Source organism: Lepidochelys kempii, chromosome 8 (genome assembly GCF_965140285.1).
Source record: "Lepidochelys kempii isolate rLepKem1 chromosome 8, rLepKem1.hap1, whole genome shotgun sequence".
NCBI classification, from domain to species: Eukaryota; Metazoa; Chordata; order Testudines; family Cheloniidae; genus Lepidochelys; species Lepidochelys kempii.
The window spans coordinates 80,231,480-80,244,650 of NC_136387.1; positions in this window are offsets into that span (position 1 = coordinate 80,231,480).

Sequence of the window (13,171 nt, forward strand, 5' to 3'; positions counted from 1 at the left end):
CTCCTGGGTGTGGTGTTCTTTTCTTATCTAGTGGCACCAAGACAACTTAAAGAGAGAGTTAAATGAGTCTCAGAGTAACAGCCGTGTTAGTCTGTATTCGCAAAAAGAAAAGGAGGACTTGTGGCACCTTAGAGACTAACCAATTTATTAGAGCATAAGCTTTCGTGAGCTACAGCTCACTTCTTCAGATGCATATCGTGGAAACTGCAGCAGGCTTTATATATACACAGAGAATATGAAACAATATCTATTCCCACCCCACTGTCCTGGGAATAGATATTGTTTCATATTCTCTGTGTATATATAAAGCCTGCTGCAGTTTCCACGATATGCATCTGAAGAAGTGAGCTGTAGCTCACGAAAGCTTATGCTCTAATAAATTGGTTAGTCTCTAAGGTGCCACAAGTCCTCCTTTTCTTTAAATGAGTCTGCGCTACAGCCTTAGCTAACAGACAGTTGGTTTTTAGCTCAAGCAGTAGAGGCTCATGCACTAAGCTCCATAGGTCCCCGGTTTGATCCTGCCCACTGACAACCGGGGCCTGTCGGTGTTGCAGTTAGATTTGCAGAATCAAAAAGCAGTAGTTTATCTGCTAATTTTTTCTTTAAAAACATAAATAAAAGCAAGCCAACCCAATTCGTATTGCTAAAATGCCAGGATATTTCCAGGCATATGGTTGCCAGCTGTTGCCAGACTTCTACATTGACAGGCCAGGATTTCTAATGTTGTGTTCAGTGTCAGTTTGTCATATCTTATGTTTAAAACAAATGTGAGTAGAAAAAAGCCTAAACCTTTATGAGTTTCAGTTTATCATTTGCTTTGTTGCCATGTTGAACCTTTTTAGAGTTTAAAATGATCATGAGCTTTTGGGGTCTTTGTTTTCAGGGTGTTCCATTTTTCATTCTCTCCTATTTATCTGAGGAAATTAGCCGATCGTGTTACTGATGCATCTGCTCTAGCCAACAAGAGACAGCTAAGCAGTGCATATCCCTAGCAGCTCCTATGCAGACAAGGAAGGCAGTAAATGGAGTTCCAGAGATGATTCTCCTAGCATCAGCGGCATCGGGTTTTGTAATGGGCAAGCTGATGTAACCTTAGCCTGAAATTTTACACAAGATAGGTGTTGGGTATGTTATACACACTCCTTTCCATAAATACACACACTGAGCCAAAAATGACTGATGCTGTTGATATACACACAGCCCAGTCTCTCTCACTAGAGTTATGTCTTGTATGTGCAAGATTCCCATAAAACATAACTTGAACCTTAGCTTTAAAGACCATTAATGTTTATTTACCAATACCTTGTTATTTTATTTATTAAGTTTGTCATTAAGCTCTGTTTTGCATATGCTCATGTTTGCTCATGCATACTTTATGAATATAGAAATTAGTATCTCATTAACGTGATAATTAGGCCAATGATAAACAGCTGTTTGGTTGCCATGTGGGGCAGGATTTCTACTGAAGTTCCTTACCTTCCATACACACTTGTTTTCTGGAATATCTACACTGGAAAATAAAATATTTTATTTGTAATATTTACTTTTAATTGTAATTGGGTGCCAAATTGAAGCTCAGTTTTAGGGAGAAAAAAGACGTTGGCACTACAGCGAGTCTTAGAGATCCAAGAAAGTTAATTGTTTGCTTTGGTAGAATTTATTGGGTTGTGCCCCCAACACATTTTGGATGTTTCAGACTTTAAAATGTCTACATTAGTTGGGAATATCGGTTACATATTACAAGTTGCTTTTACAATTTAAGTTATTCTGTGAAACACGGCACATTGTAATCCTTAAATATTAGATTGTTTGTCTAGAGGTTTTCAGAGCTTTGACTTTACGATGAATTCATGCCTCTTTGGCTTATATGCATTAGGTTCTGGTATCAGTTATGTTGAACATGGCACACATACTGAGATGTCAGCCATGTATTATATTTGCTGGGAGGGTGGGTATTAATGCAAAAATGGAACAAACTCTCTCGTGGCCAACACAATGTAGTTCTGAACTGCTGATGAGCTAGATGGCATTCTCAGTGACACCTGCTCAATTCCACCATAAAACAGCATAGAGGTTTGAGGTGATTTTTCCGCCTCTCATGCATTTGGCTAAACAATCCCTGCCAGAGGTGACTGCAGACTATTTGACATAACTTATGTCAGTCAGGGTTGTGAATAAACTAGCCCCAAGCAACATAAGTTACACCAAAAGACATGCTCATGCGCACAGCACTATGTCAGCGGGAAAGCTTCTCCTGCCAACATAACTTCTGCTGTTCGCGGAGGTGGTTTTATTATGCAGATGTGAGAACTCTCTCCCATCAGCACAGAGCGTCTTCACCAGACACGCTGCTGCAGTACAATTGCATTGGTACAGCTGCACTGCTGCAGCCCTGTATGTATAGACATGCCCTTACTTCTGGGCCTCATAAAAGTCCCCATTGAAAAGTTAATTTTTTTGCCTTTGGTGGGCCATCATTGTACAAGATGGCAGCTTCTTCACAAAAATCATTTGGGCTCGGGCACCATAATGTTGTGGGGAAAATGTAGGCCCTACATCAGAATTCACTAGTGCAATCAGCATCCCATTGAACACAGTGGTACCCCTCCCAGGTAAAGGCATCTGTGATTGTAAATCCTGATAAAGGATTGGGACCACAGACAGGATAACCTAGACCCCTACAGACTTTACCCCACTCCCACCCTCTTTTTAAATTACATGAATTGAACACTGTTGCGGTGGTCAGTAATCACGCGAGACAAGGGGCTCAATTAAAGAAGGGGACTTCGGTGCTGCAATGCTGAGTGTTGCAGTGCCGAACTTCTAGGTGCCCTGCCCCCTAGTGGAATTCACAGCCCGGAGTTAGGCTCCGTATACAATGCATGGGGAGAGATGGGTGCCTAAAAGTGGGATTAACAAAACTCAGTATGCTGAGTGGGGAGCTGCCTAAACTAGCCAATAGAAAATGCTGAGGACATAAGAATGGCCACACTGGGTCAGACCAAAGGTCCATCCAGCCCAGTATCCTGTCCACTGACAGTGGCCAATGCCAAGTGCCCCAGAGGGAGTGAACCTAACATGAACCGTAATGATCAAGTGATTTCTCTACTGCCATCCATCTCCACCCTCTGACAAACAGAGGCTAGGGACACCATTCCTTACCCATCCTGGCTAATAGCCATTCATGGACTTAACCTCCATGAATTTATCCAGGTCTCTTTTAAACCCTGTTATAGACCTAGCCTTCACAACCTCCTCAGGCAAGGAGTTCCACAGGTTGACTGTGCGCTGAGTGAAGAAGAACTTCCTTTTATTTGTTTTAAACCTGCTACCCATTAATTTCATTTGGTGGCCCCTAGTTCTTATATTATGGGAACAAGTAAATAACTTTTCCTTATTCACTTTCTCCATACCACTCATGATTTTATATACCTCTATCATATCCCCCCTTAATCTCCTCTTTTCCAAGCTGAAAAGTCCTAGCCTCTTTAATCTCTCCTCATATGGGACCGGTTCCAAACCCCTAATCATTTTAGTTGCCCTTTTCTGAACCTTTTCTAATGCTAGTATATCTTTTTTGAGATGAGGGGACCACATCTATACACAGTATTCAAGATGTGGGCATACCGTAGATTTATATAAGGGCAATAAGATATTCTCTGTCTTATTCTCTATTCCTTTTTAAATGATTCCTAACATCCTGTTTGCTTTTTTGACTGCCGCTGCACACTGTGTGGACGTCTTCAGACAACTATCCATGATGACTCCAAGATCTTTCTCCTCATTAGTTGTAGCTAAATTACCCCCCATCATATTGTATGTATAATTGGGGTTATTTTTTCCAGTGTGCATTACTTTACATTTATCCACATTAAACTTCATTTGTCATTTTGTTGCCCAATCACTTAGTTTTGTGAGATCTTTTCAAAGTTCTTCACAGTCTGCTTTGCTCTTAGCTATCTTGAGCAGTTTAGTATCATCTGCAAACTTTACCACCTCACTGTTTCCCCCTTTCTCCAGATCATTTCTGAATAAGTTGAATAGGATTGGTCCTAGGACTGACCCTTGGGGAACACCACTAGTTACCCCTCTCCATTCTGAAAATTTACCATTTATTCCTACCCTTTGTTCCCTGTCTTTTAACTAGTTCTCAATCAAGGAAAGGATCTTCCCTCTTATCCCATGATAACTTAATTTATATAAGAGCTTTTGGTGAGGGACCTTGTCAAAGGCTTTCTGGAAATCTAAGTACACTATGTCCACATGTTTGTTGACCCCCTCAAATAACTCTAATAGCTTAGTAAGACATGATCTCCCTTTACAGAAACCATGTTGACTTTTGTGGAACAATTTATGTTCTTCTATGTGTCTGATAATTTTATTCTTTACTATTGTTTCAACTAATTTGCCCGGTACTGATGTTAGACTTACCGGTCTGTAATTGCCAGGATCACCTCTAGAGCCCTTCTTAAATATTGGCGTTACATTAGATATCTTCCAGTCATTGGGTACAGTAGCTGATTTAAAGAACAGGTTACAAACCATAGTTAATAGTTCCTCAATTTCACATTTGAGTTCTTTCAGAACTCTTGGGTGAATGCCATCTAGTCCTGGTGACTTGTTACTGTTAAGTTTCTCAATTAATTCCAAAACCTCCTCTAGTGACACTTCAATCTGTAACAATTCCTCAGATTTGTCACCTACAAAAGATGGTTCAGGTTTGGGAATCTCCCCAACATCCTCAGCCGTGAAGACTGAAGCAAAGAATTCATATAGTTTCTCTGCAATGACTTTATCGTCTTTAAGAGCTCCTTTTGTATCTCGATCGTCCAGGGGCCCCACTGGTTGTTTAGCAGGCTTCCTCCTTCTGATGTACTTAAAAAACATTTTGTTATTACCTTTTGAGTTTTTGGCTACCTATTCTTCAAACTCCTTTTTGGCTTTTCTTATTACATTTTTACATTTAATTTGTCAGTGTTTATGCTTTCTATTTACCTCACTAGGATTTGACTTCCACTTTTTAAAAGATGCCTTTTTATCTCTCACTGCTTCTTTTACATGGTTGTTAAGCCATGGTGGCTCTTTTTTTAGTTCTTTTACTGTGTTTTTTTTTAATTTGGGGTATACATTTAAGTTGAGCCTCTATTATGGTGTCTTTGAAAAGTGTCCATGCAGCTTGCAGGGATTTCACTCTAGTCACTGTGGAAAGTGGGTGTGCCCTAAGCCTCACCCTTCTCAGGTGATAGGCACTTAAGTCCAGGCCAGAGGGAGGCCATGGTGGAAGAGCTTCAACAGGGGAAATGGAGAGAGACGGATCTCCCACCTCCCATGTGAGTGCTACTCCAACCTCTAGACTACAAAGTCACTCTCTTGCTCTCTCTGAATCATAGAATATCAGGAGGTCATCTAGTCCAACCCCCTGCTCAAAACAGGACCAATCCCCAATTTTTGCCCCATATCCCTAAGTGGCCCCTTCAAGGATTGAACTCACAACCCTGGGTTTAGCAGGCCAAAGCTCAAACCACTGAGCTATCCCTCTGGCCCAATGATGCTTCCACTTCAGATATAAACTTCTTTAAATAGTCACGGAGCCAGAGAGCGGAAGAGAAGTTTTTCAGCTGGTTAGAAAATTTTCCAAAAAAAATCTGTCCACAGTGAAAGAAGACATAGGAATATATTGTACCTAATGCTTCCCTGCCCTCCCCCGCCAACTACAGGATTTGTAATACTAGAAATAATAATATTATTACCTAGGTCTCATATAGCACTTTTCATCTGTAATTCTCAGGGTACTTTACAAAGGAGTTCAGGATCAGTATCCCCATTTTACAGATGGGGAAACTGAGGCACCGAGAGGTGACATGAGACGTGACTTGCCCAAGATCACTGAGCAGTTCCACTGGCACAGCTGGGACTAGAGTTCAGGCCTCCTGAGTCTCACACTAGTAAACTATCCACTAGGCCCCAAGGACCTGAATACCACTTTGGATGGATGTCTTTCTCTCTTTTGTAAGGTTATGGGGGGCAGAAAGGTTATTAAGTGGATCTTCATTTCAAAAATCCAGAAATCTTTTGGTGTGATATGTCTGGCATGTCAAATAAACAAAACTGGAGGGAAGAGGACATGAGTATTCAAGGCTTTCCTTGTGCCTGACAACTGATTTTCTCCAAATGCTTTAGCCTATTGTGTCATCTTTAGAAATGAAAAATATGTCATTATGGTTGGTTGAGGTTCTTTTTTCCTTGAGAAAACAGAATGTCCTGTAGTTGGAAAGTTTTCAGGTTTTCATCAGCTTCACTTGAAAAAACATATGATCGTACCATGTCTGCTCTGAATCTCAGCAGCTGAAAATGAGGAAATGAATTGCAGAAAGCTTTAAGATGTGAGGAGTCAGGAAGAATATGTGTATTTGAGTCCATTTCTTTCCCTTACAAATGATAGTTGACACTAAAATAATAGTATCTGGGCAAGGAAAAGTGTTCAGTGAGAAATGTTAGGTATTTTTATTCTGAGTAAAAACGATCTAGGAACTAATTGCTGTTTTTCTAAATCTCTCAGGATGTTACTAAATATTCACAAATATAAACATGATATGTAACAGTTTAATAGCTTTTTGATGCTTTAGTGGAATATTAGATCAAGGCACATATTTAATAAGTGGGTGAATTCATATGACACTTTCCATTAATGAAGTATTGACACATTGCATCTAAGCCAGTACCCACTGAAGTTCTGGGGGTCTCAGGTATTGGATCCCATTGCCATTATTAATATTTAGTAATTAAGCCAAGTCATACTTCCCAGAGCCACACATGGATCTTCCCATCTGCATCTTGCTTTACCCCCTTCCATGTGAAAAGATGCAGCATTGCCTCTGCGGTAGAACGTCCAGCTCTCTCAAGACCTAAGAGCTCATGAGCATGGAAGGGGTATGGAGTGAATAAGATAGAGGAGGAGAGGGTGGAAGATGGCAAAACATGCATCATATCTCCCAGTAAAAATCAAGTAGGAGATTTTTATTGGATTTTCATGCCAATTTGCCAAATTGCCTCTAAGATTTGGATCCTCATTTAAGCTGACAATTGTCAGCTGCAAAAGCCCTCTGAGTATGTATCTAGCGGAGCTGTGCTGCCAGGTAGCAGGTGGGGGATTGCTGGAGATCAAGGACTGGTGGTAAGGCCATGTGGGTAGCCTTGGCCTCTCATTGGTCTTCCAGGATCCATCTGCAGATTTGATTGAGAGGACTGCAGCCATTTTTTCGGGGAGTGGGGGCACCCTGCTCTCCTGAATGGAACGATTGAGGAGGAGATCCTTGCTGGTATTCCCTCCTCTTGTCCCCTTCCAGCGCATTTTGTTCAGGAGGCAATGACTGATCCCATTATTATTAGAGATGGCAAAATATTTGGCAAATTTTCCCACGAATATATGGTCAAAGTTTTTAGTGAGTTCACTTCAGCTACATTCTCCTCTACCTTGTGTGTGCTCTCCATATATTCAAGGTTTGCTGGAGCAAATGTTCACATAAAGGCCATTTTAAGTTTGAATACTCATATTCCCCCAATACTCTCATTATAAACTTGCTTTTAAGGAGCATTCATACCAAAATAAGATTAAAAGCGAATTGATACCATGTGACTTTTGTGACCAATCACAACTAGGAAACACAATCAAATGTTGCATAGCAAGATACTCAGTAAATCAATGTAGAAAATATTCTATGCAATAATTTTGAATAATGATAAATTTAGAATCATAGAATATCAGGGTTGGAAGGGACCTCAGGAGGTCATCTAGTCCAACCCCCTGCTCAAAGCAGGACCAATCCCCAATTAAATCATCCCAGCCAGGGCTTTGTCAAGCCGGACCTTAAAAACTTCTATGGAAGGAGATTCTACCACCTCCGTAGGTAACGCATTCCAGTGTTTCACCACCCTCCTAGTGAAAAAGTTTTTCCTAATATCCAACCTAAACCTCCCCCACTGCAACTTGAGACCATTACTCCTTGTCCTGTCCTCTTCTACCACTGAGAATAGTCTAGAACCATCCTCTCTGGAACCACCTCTCAGGTAGTTGAAAGCAGCTATCAAATCCCCCCTCATTCTTCTCTTCTGCAGACTAAACAATCCCAGTTCCCTCAGCCTCTCCTCATAAGTCATGTGTTCCAGACCCCTAATCATTTTTGTTGCCCTTCGCTGGACTCTCTCCAATTTCTCCACATCCTTCTTGTAGTGTGGGGCCCAAAACTGGACACAGTACTCCAGATGAGGCCTCACCAATGCCGAATAGAGGGGGATGATCACGTCCCTCGATCTGCTCGCTATGCCCCTACTTATACATCCCAAAATGCCATTGGCCTTCTTGGCAACAAGGGCACACTGCTGACTCATATCCAGCTTCTCGTCCACTGTCACCCCTAGGTCCTTTTCCGCAGAACTGCTGCCTAGCCATTCGGTCCCTAGTCTGTAGCTGTGCATTGGGTTCTTCCGTCCTAAGTGCAGGACCCTGCACTTATCCTTATTGAACCTCATCAGATTTCTTTTGGCCCAATCCTCCAATTTGTCTAGGTCCCTCTGTATCCTATCCCTGCCCTCCAGCATATCTACCACTCCTCCTAGTTTAGTATCATCCACAAATTTGCTGAGAGTGCAATCCACACCATCCTCCAGATCATTTATGAAGATATTGAACTAAACCGGCCCCAGGACCGACCCCTGGGGCACTCTACTTGATACCGGCTGCCAACTAGACATTGATCACTACCCGTTGAGCCCGACAATCTAGCCAACTTTCTACCCACCTTATAGCGCATTCATCCAGCCCATACTTCTTTAACTTGCTGACAAGAATACTGTGGGAGACCGTGTCAAAAGCTTTGCTAAAGTCAAGAAACAATACATCCACTGCTTTCCCTTCATCCACAGAACCAGTTATCTCATCCTAGAAGGCGATTAGATTAGTCAGCCATGACCTTCCCCTGGTGAATCCATGCTGACCGTTCCTGATCACTTTCCTCTCATGTAAGTGCTTCAGGATTGATTCTTTGAGGACCTGCTCCATGATTTTTCCGGGGACTGAGGTGAGACTGACTGGCCTGTAGTTCCCAGGATCCTCCTTCTTCCCTTTTTTAAAGATTGGCACTACATTAGCCTTTTTCCAGTCATCTGGAACTTCCCCCGTTCGCCATGAGTTTTCAAAGATAATGGCCAATGGCTCTGCAATCACAGCCGCCAATTCCTTCAGCACTCTCGGATGCAACTCGTCCGGCCCCATGGACTTGTGCACATCCAGCTTTTCTAAATAGTCCCTAACCACCTCTTTCTCCACAGAGGGCTGGCCATCTACTCCCCATGCTGTGATGCCCAGCGCAGCAGTCTGGGAGCTGACCTTGTTAGTGAAGACAGAGGCAAAAAAAGCATTGAGTACATTAGCTTTTTCCACATCCTCTGTCGCTAGGTTGCCTCCCTCATTCAGTAAGGGGCCCACGCTTTCCTTGGCTTTCTTCTTGTTGCCAACATACCTGAAGAAACCCTTCTTGTTACTCTTGACATCTCTTGCTAGCTGCAGCTCCAGGTGCGATTTGGCCCTCCTGATTTCATTCCTACATGCCCGAGCAATATTTTTATACTCTTCCCTGGTTATATGTCCAACCTTCCACTTCTTGTAAGCTTCTTTTTTATGTTTAAGATCCGCTAGGATTTCACCATTAAGCCAAGCTGGTCACCTGCCATATTTACTATTCTTTCGACACATCGGGATGGTTTGTCCCTGTAACCTCAACAGGGATTCCTTGAAATACAGCCAGCTCTCTTGGACTCCTTTCCCCTTCATGTTAGTCCCCCAGGGGATCCTACCCATCCACTCTCTGAGGGGGTCGAAGTCTGCTTTCCTGAAGTCCAGGGTCCGTATCCTGCTGCTTACCTTTCTTCCCTGTGTCAGGATCCTGAACTCAACCAACTCATGGTCACTGCCTCCCAAATCCCCATCCACTTTTGCTTCCCCCACTAATTCTTCCCGGTTTGTGAGCAGCAGGTCAAGAAAAGCTTCCCCCCTAGTTGGCTCCTCTAGCACTTGCACCAGGAAATTGAGAGAATTTCCAGGAATTTAAGAGAATGGTGGTAGGTTGCAAACAGAAAGAAGAGGTGGAATTCATCAAATTAGTTCTAATTATTATTTGCATTTCTGGTTTGTTTTAACTAGAGACATGCCAGGTATCTTAGGGCAGTTAGTTGCTGTAGGGAATGAAGGGTCTATTTTCCCAAATGCATCGTCGAGTTTATTGTAACTCTTATTGATTTTTCTATATTGGAACCCCACATTTGTTACTTTTAGGGCATGCTTTTATTATGAGGGTTCTTTATACCTTGAATCTCACCATCTTAAGTTCATAAGTTCGAGGGATGGGTAACAAATTACACTGCTGAGGCTAAATTTTAATTGCGTCACTGTAAATGTGATCAGAATCTGGCCCATAGGTTTCATCCCCCTATGGCATGTGTCTCAACAGTAAAGAGGAGATACACGTATTCCACTGTAACAGGGCTGCTGTTGGTGATGGCTCATTCTGCTTTCCCTCCAGTTGATGATGCTGATTTATACATAGTGGGTATGCTGACAGCAGAGTTCTACAGCTACAGCAAGATTAAATCAAATCAGGCTTTGCTATGGAATGGGACACACTGCAGCTGGTTTTCAGCTAGTCTTAATTCATCAAGGACCTTGGGCTCGTAGATTCTGCTATGTGTGTGCATACCTTCCACAGGAATCAAAGGGAGTTGTATTCATACTCCTGTTCTTTTTATCTGTTCCACCCTAATAAAAGGATAAAGGTTTTCCTGAGCTGTTATAACAAGCGGGGATTCATATTTTTGCTGGGCTGATGATCATGGAGCCTACAAACTGTAGTAAACTAAGGCTGGAGCCTGTAGCACAGGGTGTTAGGGGGATGGTATAGACAGGAATCCAGGGTCAGAAGAGGAAAAACTGGTTCTGGGCAACCTAGAGAATGTAGCTTGAGAAATCTCTGGGAAAAGCAGTAGCATAGAGAGCACATTTGGAGATGAAACTTGGCCCAGAAAAAAGCACAGCGGGTGAAAGAAAAGGAAATGCATAAACTGGTAGTGTGGTTTTTTTTTTAGATAGCTTGATTTTGAAGGAAGCAGTAATTTATGTGCAATCATGAGGAAAGCAGTGAAAACCCTCTGCTGGAAAGAAAAGGAAATTGGGACAGTTTCATTGCCAGTCAACCTGCTACTTTACGAAGCTACTTTACAATGCTCCCATTCCATCGGGAGCATTGTGGGTTCTGTTCTAAGGTAAGCAAAACCCCAAAACAGGTTTACAGCTGAATACCTACTTGAAGAATTTCGAAAGGACTCTCATTCCTCTCTGTTTCCTAATCCCTAAATTTAAAACCAGAGAATAGATTATTTATGGAGCTGTGGGCAAGAATATTATTAAAGAAGTTCTGCTGAGCACAGAGATTTTGTCCCTTTCCCTGAATTTCTATTCCGTAATGTGACAATTTCCCATCTGAATATCCTCCTGACAAAATTTTATGGGCAGCTGTTGATCACTTCATTCTCTTTCCTATATTGTGGCTATTTTGGTTAATGATTCTATTGATTTTAGACTCTGCATCATGGGGGGCCCTATGAAATGTAATGAAATTGTCATATTGATACAAGCCTGTCTTTCCAACAGTGTGTGACCGTGATCTACCAGTTTGTCTGTCTTGCATTCATCACAGTAGTATTTCCCAGTGAGGTTACAATTAGCTTGCAAGAATGATTTTAGGTTGCTAATTTCAGCTTTCAAGGGGCTGTTGTGTTTTGGAAAGGGTGCGCTAATGGATTCTTCCATTTCTTGGGATGCCCCTGAAGCCTTCACTCAACCCTTTTTTGTGGCGGAGCTAACAGGGCAGAAGATGAGACATAATGTATGTCACACTTTCTTCAAACCCTTTCTTTTTCATTGTTTTGTAGTTAGGGGCAGTGTTGAGATCTACTTGACTACTGGTATGGGATTGTGTGGCTGCAGGGTTAGCATACCTAACCTAGCACTGCAGAGAGTAGGCTGCACAGCTGAAATAGAGCAAAAGATGAGTTTCTAATTGTGGGGTAAACAAAATATAATGGTGACTATCTGGAAGGGTTTGGGAGCTTTAGAAAAATCCAGGTAAGTGCCCTGGATGGTTTGTGCTATTGCAAAGGCTTTCTGAAGAGAAGAAGAAATATATTTAAAAAAATCCTGTTCCAAATATTACGTAATATATTTTCCTATGAGGGGCTGTATTCTTTGTTGGCTGTAGTACCTAGCACAATGGGGCCCTTATTCTTGACTGGAGTTCCAAAGTAGTACTGGAATGTACTAGGTGCCTCACAGCACAGATACATTCCCCCTGGTCTTGTATAGCTTACATATTAGGGCCCCGGTCCTGAAATCTGTTCCATGCAGGCAACCCCCGGTGGGGCTTCACACAGGTGCACAAATCTGTTTGTGCTGCCCCTCTTGGAGGATTGGGCCACATTTCAGACATGCCAGAATTAGGAAAGTGCTAAGATTATGTGGTTGCCCACTGGAAACCAGTCTGCAACACGATGGTGGCATTGTGGAAGAAGCGGCTCTTAAAGAGAGAATTTAAATGAGGTGAGAATAGTGGCCTGGCAATGGAGCTCACAAAGGGTATTCCACATATGAGAGAAGACAGGAGAAAGCATGAAGATGGTTATGGAAGAAACTGACAACCCCTTTCTTCCCTAGTAGATAGTTGTATTCAATCCTAGAGACAGCTCCTATTCAGTGATTGGTGAAGTGACTCCTGAATATATATTTTGGAAAGAGCTTTAGGATCCTTCAAGGTGAAAGGTGTTATAAAAGAAAGAAGATTATTACTGTTATTATTGTCTTATGTTCCTTGCTTGGAATTATCTTCTTGAGTTTTTGCCTTTTTTTCACAGTAATTTTCAGTCAAAAACAAAAACCTACTTTTCCCATTTCGACATAGACATAACTGTAGGCTGTAAAATGTTAATTGCTTTTTGTTTGGGAAATGCTTATAGACTCAGTATGAAAATAGTTATAGAACTTGAATGTGTTATCATCAGCGGGGGAAGAAGGCAAACTAAGGGCTAGTGATATCCCTGGTGAATTTTACTGCCATTTACAATAGAC